Below are 13,056 nucleotides of genomic sequence, written 5' to 3' on the forward strand. Positions count from 1 at the left end.
AGAATTAAAAAAAATAAAAATAAAAATAAAATAAAAAAACAAATGTTGCTGAATGGTTATCTGAGCGTTGTAAATATGTCTGAATGTTTTGTAAGGTAAATAATGGAGTATAAAACAATAACTCACCATTTGTGTTGTGATGATGTTCAATGGGTCACAAACACTGTTAAATATCTGTCAGATCAGGCTCCACCTCTGTGTTACCACATAGATTAGATATATGTTTATATTGCAAAACCCTTGATTCTTTGCATGAATTAGTAAAAAATTAATAATGTCCTAATCTACTTTTTTTACACAATGGTCTAAATTTACCCATCAAACACGCCTGCACTAAGGGTCCAGGGCCCCTGAGATTTTGCTCATTGGCAAAACGTTGACCCCTTAGCACTGGCCCTGCATGAACAACCTGTCACTTAGTCTCCAAGAAGCCTTAGCGCCGTTTTATTGAAAATAATAACGTTTGAAGTCACCATTATGAAAGTAAGTGCTTGCTTTAGTTGGGTTACTGACCCTTAACATTTTAATTTAAGTTTTTCTGTGGCTGTTATAGCTGTGAATTTCTGAAATGCATTTTTTATAACAAAAATTGATAGAAAAATAGTGATCTGATGATTCAGTCATCATGTAGTGGCCTGATTCCTTAACTTCACCCAAAGTTGTTATTCAGATTAAATTTTTTAGCCCTAGAATACCACTGCATTAAATTTTGACCTTCTTTGTTTTGAAAATCAAGTTAAGTATAAATTAATTGGACAGGATCAAGACTCAGTGTATGGATCTCAACAATGGTGAAAGTCAACAAAATATTCAGATCACCCCTGAACATTCAAAAACAAGCTTTTCTTTGAATGTCTCCATTGTTGAGGTAAACACACTGAATCTTAATATTTGTGTGAGTCGACATGATCTTGTCCAAATAATATATGCCAAATTTCATGCAGTGATATTCTTGGGCAGCTGTACAGAACAATTTGTAGATCTAAATGATGTTCTCTGAGATCAGTGAATCAGGACAAATGTCAAATAGTTGCATGTGAGAGGGTCAGTGGTAATATCAGTGCGTTCCTATTGGTCAGTGTTAGAGGAGCTCAGCTTAGCCTGACAGTTAGCCTGCTGCGGACCAAGGGTGCGTTTCCCAAAACCATAGTTGCTAACCTGTTAGGAACTTAGTTGGTTGGCAATGGGAAATTGCATTGCAACCAACAAAGTTGCTAACTTAGTTAAGGAAATGCACCCCAGGTTAGTTCACCAGCATAATTTGCCATAGTGACTAAGCTTGAGCTATATGGTAATGTAGCTTTAACAAACCAAATCAAGTGAAAATAAATCAGACTAACTGAAATAAGCCTGGCTTATTTGTTAAACTTGTTTTATGAAATAGCCTCCGGAGGCTAAGTGAGGGCTGCCCTTGCAGATCCAGTGCTAAGGGGCCAATGAGCAAATTCTAAGGGGCCCTGCGCTGGCAGCCCGTAAAGGTTATCAGTGAAAGCATCTGTGCATCTGTCATTTGAGTCACTCTTGCACTGCGCACTGTTGAAATACTTATGTTTCATACATATTAAGACACTCATTATTCAGTTTGACATTGTTTTGTAAGACTCTTACAGTAAAAAGTTTAATAAGTTTAGCATTAATTTGTTTTCAGTGTTGTGTTCCTGGAGTAAATGTGACATTCCTTCTCATTTTCCTTGTTGTATGACTTCATGCATAAGAAATTAAGTGAATTGATCTGGACTGTGTAGAGGTGATGGCCATGAAAATGATGTCTGATGGCCAATAAATGTTTGTTTGAATTAGATAATTTTATTTAATTTTATTTTAAAACAAGATCATTTTGTGATAATTTTTTCTAAACTAAAAGTTGGTTCATCACAAAACCACTTTACAAGCATTATGTTACCTGTTCAATTTCTCATTAATGCAATTATCTAATCAAACAGTCACATGGCAGTTGCTTTAATGCATTTAGGTGTGTGGTCCTGGTCAAGACAATCTCCTGAACTCCAAACTGAATGTCAGAATGGGAAAGAAAGGTGATTTAAGCAATTCTGAGCGTGGCATAGTTGTTGGTGCCAGACGGGCCGGTCTGAGTATTTCACAATCTGCTCAGTTACTGGGATTTTCACGCACAACCATTTCTAGGGTTTACAAAGAATGGTGTGAAAAGGGAAAAACATCCAATATGCGGCAGTCCTGTGGGCGAAAATGCCTTGTTGATGCTAGAGGTCAGAGGAGAATGGGCCGAATGATTCAAGCTGATAGAAGAGCAACTTTGACTGAAATAACCACTCGTTACAACCGAGGTATGCAGCAAACCATTTGTGAAGCCACAACACGCACAACCTTGAGGCGGATGGGCTACGACAGCAGAAGACCCCACCGGATACCACTCATCTCCACTACAAATAGGAAAAAGAGGCTACAATTTGCACAAGCTGAAAAATGACTGGAAAAATGTTGCCTGGTCTGATGAGTCTCGATTTCTGTTGAAACATTCAGATGGCAGACTCAGAATTTGGCGTAAACAGAATGAGAACATGGATCCATCATGCCTTGTTACCACTGTGCAGGCTGCTGGTGGTGGTGTAATGGTGTGGGGGGTGTTTTCTTGGCACACTTTAGGACCCTTAGTGCCAATTGGGCATCGTTTAAATGCCCCGGCCTACCTGAGCATTGTTTCTGACCATGTCCATCCCTTTATGACCACCATGTACCCATCCTCTGATGGCTACTTCCAGCAGGATAATGCACCATGTCACAAAGAAACTCGAAACATTTCAAATTGGTTTCTTGAACATGAAAATGAGTTCACTGTACTAAAATGGCCCCCACAGTCACCAGATCTCAACCCAATAGAGCATCTTTGGGATGTGGTGGAACGGGAGCTTCATGCCCTGGATGTGCATCCCATAAATCTCCATCAACTGCAAGATGCTATCCTATCAATATGGGCACCTTGTTGCATCAATGCCAAGCAGAATTAAGGCAGTTCTGAAGGTGAAAGGGGGTCAAACACAGTATTAGTATGGTGTTCCTAATAATCATTTAGGTGAGTGTATATATATATATATATATATATATATATATATATGTGTGTGTGTGTGTGTGTGTGTGTGTGTGTGTGTATTAATATATATACAATCGTGGCCAAAAGTTTTGAGAATTACATAAATATTGGAAATTGGGAAAGTTGTTGCTTAAGTTTTTATAATAGCAATTTGCATATACTCCAGAATGTTATGAAGAGTGATCAGATGAATTGCATAGTCCTTCTTTGCCATGAAAGTTAACTTAATCCCAAAAAAACCTTTCCACTGCATTTCATTGCTGTCATTAAAGGACCTGCTGAGATCATTTCAGTAATCATCTTGTTAACTCAGGTGAGAATGTTGACGAGCACAAGGCTGGAGATCATTATGTCAGGCTGATTGGGTTAGAATGGCAGACTTGACATGTTAAAAGGAGGGTGACGCTTGAAATCATTGTTCTTCCATTGTTAACCATGGTGACCTGCAAAGAAACGCGTGCAGCCATCATTGCGTTGCATAAAAATGGCTTCACAGGCAAGGATATTGTGGCTACTAAGATTGCACCTAAATCAACAATTTATAGGATCATCAAGAACTTCAAGGAAAGAGGTTCAATTCTTGTAAAGAAGGCTTCAAGGCGTCCAAGAAAGTCCAGCAAGCGCCAGGATGGTCTCCTAAAGAGGATTCAGATGCGGGATCGGAGTGCCACCAGTGCAGAGCTTGCTCAGGAATGGCAGCAGGCAGGTGTGAGCGCATCTGCACGCACAGTGAGGACAAGACTTCTGGAAGATGGCCTGGTGTCAAGAAGGGCAGCAAAGAAGCCACTTCTCTCCAAGAAAAAACATCAGGGACAGATTGATCTTCTGCAGAAAGTATAGTGAATGGACTGCTGAGGACTGGGGCAAAGTCATATTCTCCAATGACGCCCCTTTCCGATTGTTTGGGGCATCTGGAAAAAGGCTTGTCCGGAGAAGAAAAGGTGAGCGCTACCATCGGTCCTGTGTCATGCCAACAGTAAAGCATCCTGACACCATTCATGTGTGGGGTTGCTTCTCATCCAAGGGAGTGGGCTCACTCACAATTCTGCCCAAAAACACAGCCATGAATAAAGAATGGTATCAAAACACCCTCCAACAGAAACTTCTTCCAACAATCCAACAACAGTTTGGTGAAGAACAATGCATTTTCCAGCACGATGGAGCACCGTGCCATAAGGCAAAAGTGATCACTAAGTGGCTCGGGGACCAGAATGTTGAAATTTTGGGTCCATGGCCTGGAAACTCCCCAGATCTTAATCCCATTGAGAACTTGTGGTCAATCCTCAAGAGGCGGGTGGACAAACAAAAACCCACTAATTCTGACAAACTCCAAGAAGTGATTATGAAAGAATGGGTTGCTATCAGTCAGGATTTGGCCCAGAAGTTGATTGAGAGCATGCCCAGTCGAATTGCAGAGGTCCTGAAAAAGAAGGGCCAACACTGCAAATACTGACTCTTTGCATAAATGTCATGTAATTGTCGATAAAAGCCTTTGAAACGTATGAAGTGCTTGTAATTATATTTCAGTACATCACAGAAACAACTGAAACAAAGATCTAAAAGCAGTTTAGCAGCAATCTTTTTGAAAACTAATATTTATGTAATTCTCAAAACTTTTGGCCACGACTGTATATATATATATATGGAGTTCAGCAAGATGGTGAACCAGGCAGGCAGCACTTTCTAAGCTCCTGTTTATTTGCCCATTTAATTTACTTGTAAATTCAATGTTTTAACTGATCAAGATTATCCAAAGTAAAGTGAACATTTTAAAAAGGGTCTGAAACATTTTACCACTTAAATTTAAAGTCTAATCAAAAGTTTTAATGCGAACATGCCGAGTGGAAAGACTGATTCAAGATTATCCACTGCCTCAGGCACAGCAAACACGAACCATGACTACTCACAGATGTCGCCTACATCAAGGGTAAAATGGAGACCAGCTGTTGCCAGTCATCCCTTACAAAGATTAGCCTATTAAGTTTTATATAGGCCTATATACATTTTGTGACTGATGCAGTTGATTAATTGTACCTGTTTGCTAATTTGTAGTCCTATTAATTTAAATAACGAATTGACAAATAATAATAAAATAACTAAATCAATAACATTACATTTCTAAAAAATAATAATTTTATACACATTAGTTATATCTAATGTGGCATTTTTTAATTATTGTAGGCCTGTTACATTCTTCTGATTATTAGGCCTATTAATATTATTAAGCTACTTTTATTATTAAATTAATATTTCAATTATTTTGCTTCACAATAATTTCATAGCAAGTCACCCTATAAGTGACGCGCTGCGAGGATAATAAAGATTAGGCTAGTTTACTCTTCATTGAAAGTGTTTTTAAAAAGGTCTTTCAAAATAGGTTTATTATACAATGAATCATAGGATTATATTATATTATAAAATGAATAATACTGCAGTCATCAATAATAAAAAATGCTTATTTCAAGCTGACTAAAAAAAAATGTTTAACAAGAAACACATTTCTTCTCTATTTATTTATTTATTATTTAAATGTATTATTATGTTTTCCCACTAGCCTAATGTTGGGGCCACAAAATAAATATTAAGGCAGTAAATTAAAACATTTAGCTATATAAACTACCATTATCAGCATATGAAGTAGATTCGTCTCTTGTCGTCTCTGAGAGAAATTACACCTTGAGTGCAGAGTCACATGCCGAAAGCTGCAAAAGCGCCGTCAGTTTTTACTTTCACTCTCTAGTGAATTGACTGAGATTTAGAGATTAACCGCATAACTCTTGCACAAAGTTACCACGTTTCTTGTGTGATATCCATTGGCTCGCCTTCCTGGTTTAAAACAAGTATTGTTGAAATTCAGAACAGAAAATGTATGCATATGGAAGAAGGTGGTCAAGGTAAGAAACGTGCATGTTGCCAGCTTTCCATCCATTTTTATTGCATAAATTGCTTTAATTTTTAACACTTCATGTTATGTTTTGGTGCCATACAAAAGAATCATTCTACAATCAGTCCTTTATGGGAAGTGTGAATGTCTCATAGTCTGTAAGCTTTAGCATGATGTGGAAAAAAAAATATTGGAATCAGTTTGTAGCTTTATTTTATTAGTGTTCATTTATTTTATTAAACTGGATAAATTGTTTTGATAAAAACAAAGGTTTATTATTGTATGTTCGTTTGGGATTTCATTTACTGTATACCCTTTAAATTCTCTTATTAAAAGAATAATAGCAGCAGTATGGTGTAACATTTATTTGAAACACATGTGTTTGGTACTTGCTACCTTATATCTTTACTCTTTCCCTTCATTCTTTTCATGGATTTGGAAAACTTGTCTCGGATGTTTCTCTGCTTCGCTTTTCGCATAACTCCAGGTTGTAGACACCAAGCTTCGTTGCTATTTCTTTCTAGGAATGAAATACTATCTCTACATCCCATACTGCGAGTGTCGCTGTTGGACAGTGTTTTCTCTACTTCCTGTTGGCCTTCTGTAGCAGTGTTGCTGATGCAAAGTAGGCCCTTTCTTACCAAACACCAAGTAACTAAATTAAGATATTCAATGATCTATGCTAAGCTACAGCTAAAGTGCTACTGCCAGACCCGGAGATTGGCCGAATGGATTTGAAAACTCTAGGGGAGTTGGGAAATTTGCAAAAATAGTGGAGTGTCCCTTTATTAGAAAATCTTAAACTTGCTGACAATCCCTAGTATTTTATCATTTGTAATGTATTTATTATTGTTATTAGGGGCAGCTATTGTATTCGTTAGAATTCCTTTTATTATTATTCTTCTTTCACCGCAAGTCTATGTCAGCCCATAGAACCGCTTCCGGGAAAGTTGTGAAAGTTGTGAAATTTGGCACACTGATAGAGAACAGTGAGAACAGTCACCATAGCAAATTTGGAGTCTCTAACTCAAACTCTCTAGCGCCACCACTTGTCCAAAATTTCAAATATTTTATGCTAATAACTTTTGAACCCCAAGCCACAGAAGGAAAATACCCTGACTCTTGCAGAGACATTCAAAAATTGCAAGGTTTAGTTTTGTCGCTATCTTTAATTGTTACTTTTTCGAACTTGTCCTAGGTTGTTGAACCGATTGTCACAAAATTTGAACCAGATCATCTTCAGACCTTGCGGTCAAAATGTTATGGAATTCAAGTTACTTCACCGTTAGTCAAACCATTCTGGAATAGCCCGCGGACTATGGGGTGAGAATTGATGCTTTATTCCAAATAAATAGATTATGATCCACAAATAAATGTAACAAGATTCACAAAAATATATCAAATTCACAAATAAATGTACAGAGTTTCACAAAAAAATATAAAACTCACAAATAAATAAAATGAGATTTGCAAATAAAAATATATATATTTACAAATGTGTTTAATGTCACAAACACAACTCTACCTGGTATTTATTTGTGAACCGCTGTCTGTGCATTTGTAAATCACTGCACGCATTTGTGGATCGGTTCCTGTGCATTTGTGGATTTGAAACACTTCTAGCGTCGACGTGCAGATAAATCCACAAATAAGTGGACTCCACCCACCGTTTACTCAAGCCAATCAAATAACGGCCACATTGAGCTGACCAATCGTAGCACGTTATCGCTTCAACCAATCACGTTTTGGCTTAAATCCAGGGGGGGGGGGCGTCTTGCCTGATCGGCCATGTTGTGCGTACTTGTCTGTAACGTTACTTGTGGACTTGTGAAATGTCATCAGTCGCTGCCCAAGTACTGTTTCCCTTTTCAAAGTTCACATCTAGCCAAGTCCAGTTCAAATCCCCGGATGTGTTCTTGCTCCGCTCCTTTTACCGAGGATGCATGGAGAGGTGACTTGTGCGGACTTGATACGGGCCATAACCCAGAATTCAGCTCGAACCAGGTTAGCATAAATGGCGGAGGAGAAAACTCACAACTGTAAGTTATACATTTCGAAATACTATTGTTGTTTTATCACAAAATGTAACGTAGTTCTAAGAGTTTTGATGCCAGAATGTTGTTTAAACTTCAAAGCTACCGTCGAATTTTGAAAATTTGCTCAGACTATTTCGTTACGAGTTGAAAAGTAGCCTAACCCTCGGCAAGTCCTCCTAAAAAGTAGCTAGGCCCTGTAACATTTTGTAAAATATGGGGCTGCCTGTGTTGATTCTGTAGTGGATAAACATTTGATATATTTTGCTTTGGGTATATCTAATGGGCAATTGTTTTGCCTGAGGGAAAAGTTTCCTAACTAACGTTTGCCTAACGATACTTATATCAAATGCAAACCTTATTTTAGAGTGCTCTTGTCATTTTAACCAAATAGTTTGCTTGTCTTTATTTAAAAATTTTTTACAAATTCTTTTATAATTGTATTATTTTTCATCAACTTAAATTAAGCATTATTTTTTATCAAGGGGCTGCTGAGGAAACTCGGGCCTTGATAGAGTGGCGGGCGGCCAACGAAAGGCTTTTCACCGGGAGGCGCAATTCCTCCAAAAGTTGATGGGAGTGAGTATTCATTTTGAGTGCTTGTATAATTCCCTGCATGTCTGAAGGTTTGGAGCTAGATTTGGACAGTCTTCATCCATAAAAATTAATACGTTATTGAAGTGGAATCATGTAAATCTTTATGGTTTTGTTTTGCCTATAGGCATTTTGTTCCACTTCTGGTTTGGCCATAACTGCCAAACAGGCAAAGAAAAAATTGAATAACCTAAAAGATAAATACAAGGTAATCTGCCTGTTTCTCTACTCTCTGTTACTGAAAGAGGCTTACCAAGATGTGTGTAAAGACTTTCCGGTCATATTTGAAACCTAACATAGATGCATTGGCCCTTACATTTTATTTTGTAAAATGTAGTTTACTCCGTTTACATTGTTTACTCTGAGACTGTAAAAAGAATAGTTCACCCCAAAATGAACATTCTGCCATTCACCTACAATTTTAAGTTGTTTCACACCTGTATACACTATTTATTTATTCTTTTTTTTTTTTTTTTGCTTTACACAAAGGAAGAATATTTGTAACCTAAGAGTTCTGGGGCACCACTGACATGTGTAATTTTTTGGTGCCTCAAACTGTTAGGTTACAAAAATTCTTAAGAATATCTTCCTCTGTGTAGAGCAAAAATAAAAAATGTCTAAAAGTGTGGAACAACGTGAGGTGAGAACATGACAGCATTTTGCTTTATTTCAGGAGCTTAGGGACCCACCCACAGGAAAAGGGGTAGAGGCCGGTAGTGTGACTGCTGCAACCTGGCAGTGGTACACTGCAATGGATGCTGCACTCCAGGGGCAGCACTCAGTTACTATGCCCGTAGTTGTTGCATCAAACCCACTGCCACTACAGGTGGCTCAGTCAGCACACCAGGTTCAGCCCCTTCTGTGGAAGCCAGGAGTAGCCAGCAGTCAAGAAAGAGGCGACGGGACAGCCAGGCTCTTCTTTAGTTTCTAAAAGAACAGGCAGAGAGGGAAGAGGAGAGGGAGAGAGAAGCATTGGCGAGAGAAGAGGAGAGAGAGAGGGCAGCAACAGCCAGAGCAGAGACATATGTCTCTTTTTGAAAAACTTAATAAATTCTAAATTAATGTTGTATTTAATGATAAATGATTTTATATAGATTATTTGAATAAAAAAAATAAAAATGAATGTTTCAATTTCAACCCTGGCAAATAATTGTTATAGCAACAGTGTATTCTTTATATTTACAACAAAAACACAAATAATGTAAAATAATGTAATATCCAATGTCTATAGTGGTATACAATTATTTACAATCATGCAGTTAAATCTCAAGAAGAACATACCAACATTAAGAAAACGTATAAATGTATCTATACCCATCTACTTGCACATTTATTCATACCTATCTTTCTAATTAATGTCATAGCTATTTCAACTGTTTATGTTGCTCTTTTAATGAACATGACAACATCTGGAAAGGTTTACTGTCTAGATGTAGTACTGTTCAGTTAGACACCCAGGCAGTTCCACGGGAGAAGAAAGCTGAGCAGCCAGACGTCCTCGGAGATGGTTCCCTGATAGGTCCCTCTCACCCACTGCTGCATTCTCACCATCCTCGCTGTCTTCTTGTCCTTGGCTTTCCTCCTCCTCCTCCAAGAGATCACCTCCCATCACACAGATGTTGTGGAGGATACAACAGGCACCAATCACCTTTGGGGCGAACAGTGGCCTGATCTCTAGGGCCCGCAAGAAAATTGCACGCCAGTGAGTTTTTAACATCCCAAAAGTGCGCTCGATGATGTTCCGTGCTTGTGCATAATGCCTGTTGTATCGGGCTTCAACTTGGCCTGTTAATCAAAAATCGTGTAGAAAATGTGTAGTGTATTGCAAATTCATAACAGTAAAAATTTGGTTTATCGTGTGTGTGTGTGTGTCTGTCTGTCTGACATAAAAAAAGTGTTCTTACTTGCGACAGGCTGGCGGTATGGGGTCATGATTGCAATAGGATGCTGCAAGCAAGGGTATCCCCCATCTCCCAAAAGATAGTATCCAGCTGGTGAATACAAAGCCTGCTGGTACATTGGTGATCTGCGCAGCACAAGGGCATCCTGTACAGAGCCTGGATTGCCAATATACACATCTATAAATATGCCTTTAGCATCACAGGTGCCCTGTAGAATGATGGAAGGGAAGATCTTTCTATTTATGTAGCATCTTTTTTGTGGCATTGCAGGAGGAACAATCCTGATGTGGCACCAGCAGCACAGCGGAATGCCTCATGGCCAGCAAGGCCCCCCACCTCATCCATTTCCTCTGCTTTTGGAAAATGAATAATTTTGTGGAGGATGGTCATCATCTCCTCCACAACATTGTGAACAGTCCTACAAACTGTTGAAAGTGGCATGCTGAAGTCATCTGATGTGACCCTGTAGGATGCTCAACAGGCAAGCCAATAAACCGTAACAAGTACTTCAATTTCACGGCTCCATCCATGGGCTTTTTGACGGGGCAGCATCTGTACCAGCATGTTGATGCTGTTCCTGGAGAGCCTGAAAGCTGGCTTTAAATCCTCTCCAGAAAAAAACTTGACCAGGATTGGTACCTGGTCATTGATCTGTGAATACCTGCGAGTGGGACTTTGTTCCTGTTAAAATATATAGATAATATATTAAGAATGTTTTTACTTTTGTTGTATTATGTATTTGTTATATGTATTGCTTTTAAAAAGTTGTTACTATATGTACTGTCGTTGCATTGTATTTATTATATTTTTGGATTTAATATAAGCTATATACTCAGTTGTTTTAAGGATTTTGTCTAAAATTTACTAAAATCTGCCATAATTAAATCTCCCTCTAACATTTGCTCTTTTCGTGAAGTATTTCTTTATACTCTATTTCGGTTTCATTCATTTATTGATAAGCTCTAGCACAACATTCATCCCAGAGTCTAAAAGTTGTAGCCTATATGATTATTATAGATATTAAATTGTCCTGTTTGTGTTAATGCAGTAATATGATGTGCACCTAGCTATATAAAGATGATAAACTATAAACTTATTTGAGCACCACAAAGACAAATAAAAGGTGTGTGAAGTGTAAGCTAGTTAATTTAAATGTTATCAACTGTCAAACCTATTGTACTTGTCAGTTTATTTGGTATACTGAAAAATCTAATGTAGTCTCATTACATCCCTGCAATAGTTTACATAACTTTTTGTGAGATAGTACTTTGTAGTCTGTTGATAGGGTGCCTATATGATACATTTATAATAAATTTTTATTATGACTTTTCATTTGGATATACCTAACTAAGTCCACATAAGTATATGGGCAGTTTATGAAGAAAGAATAATTAGAAAAACGTACAATGCTAGAGAGACATGCTAATATGGCACGTCTCTTCGCCATCCTCCGCTGCATCCTGGCTTTTCTTTGAAGGATTTGTCTCCTCCGTTCGGCAGCCTCCTCTTCAGCATCTTGATAAATAGCAATTGCAATGGCAATCCTAAGCTGTTCGATTTTGATTTACACTTATTTACAATTGATTTACACTTTTCAACCGTATTATTTAAATTGTAGCTGAGTGGGTTTATTGCTAGATTGTTCTTAATGAAAAGAGGCAGTTGTTTCCACATATTTTATTTATTTTGAACGACGTAAATATAATCACAGTATTAATGTTACCTGAACCACATATTAATGTTTAATAGTTTTTAAAATAAAAAAGAGACAGTCGTTTAATATTATATTCAATTTCATTATAAATATAAAGTGAAAATAATCAGAGTAGGTAAATATTAGTTTTTTAATACTAATATATTTAATATATTGAAAATAAAAAAGAAGTTAATTCAAGTAAAACATGCATGCTGAGTGAAGCTATCAAGTACGCTGCCGTTCCATTTGTAGAATGACTGGACTCGCGTCCTCCCGTCCTCGAGAGTTCGTTCTTCTGAGTCCAACTTGGCATGTCCAAACTCGGAAGGACGGAAGTCCAGACTCTGCGAACTTGGTATTGAGAAATGCCCTGACTGTCTGTTGTTGGTCTCAAGTTCGGTGTCTATTCCCGCAGTTCCCCTGGCTGTAAGCCAAAACGTGATTGGTTGAAGCGATAACGTGCTACGATTGGTCAGCTCAATGTGGCCGTTATTTGATTGGCTTGAGTAAACGGTGGGTGGAGTCCACTTATTTGTGGATTTATCTGCACGTCGACGCTAGAAGTGTTTCAAATCCACAAATGCACAGGAACCGATCCACAAATGCGTGCAGTGATTTACAAATGCACAGACAGCGGTTCACAAATAAATACCAGGTAGAGTTGTGTTTGTGACATTAAACACATTTGTAAATATATATATTTTTATTTGCAAATCTCATTTTATTTATTTGTGAGTTTTATATTTTTTGTGAAACTCTGTACATTTATTTGTGAATTTGATATATTTTTGTGAATCTTGTTACATTTATTTGTGGATCATAATCTATTTATTTGGAATAAAGCATCAATTCTCACCCCATAGCGGACAAATTCTATG

Source organism: Carassius carassius, chromosome 7, assembly GCF_963082965.1.
Source record: "Carassius carassius chromosome 7, fCarCar2.1, whole genome shotgun sequence".
Classification (NCBI taxonomy): Eukaryota; Metazoa; Chordata; class Actinopteri; order Cypriniformes; family Cyprinidae; genus Carassius; species Carassius carassius.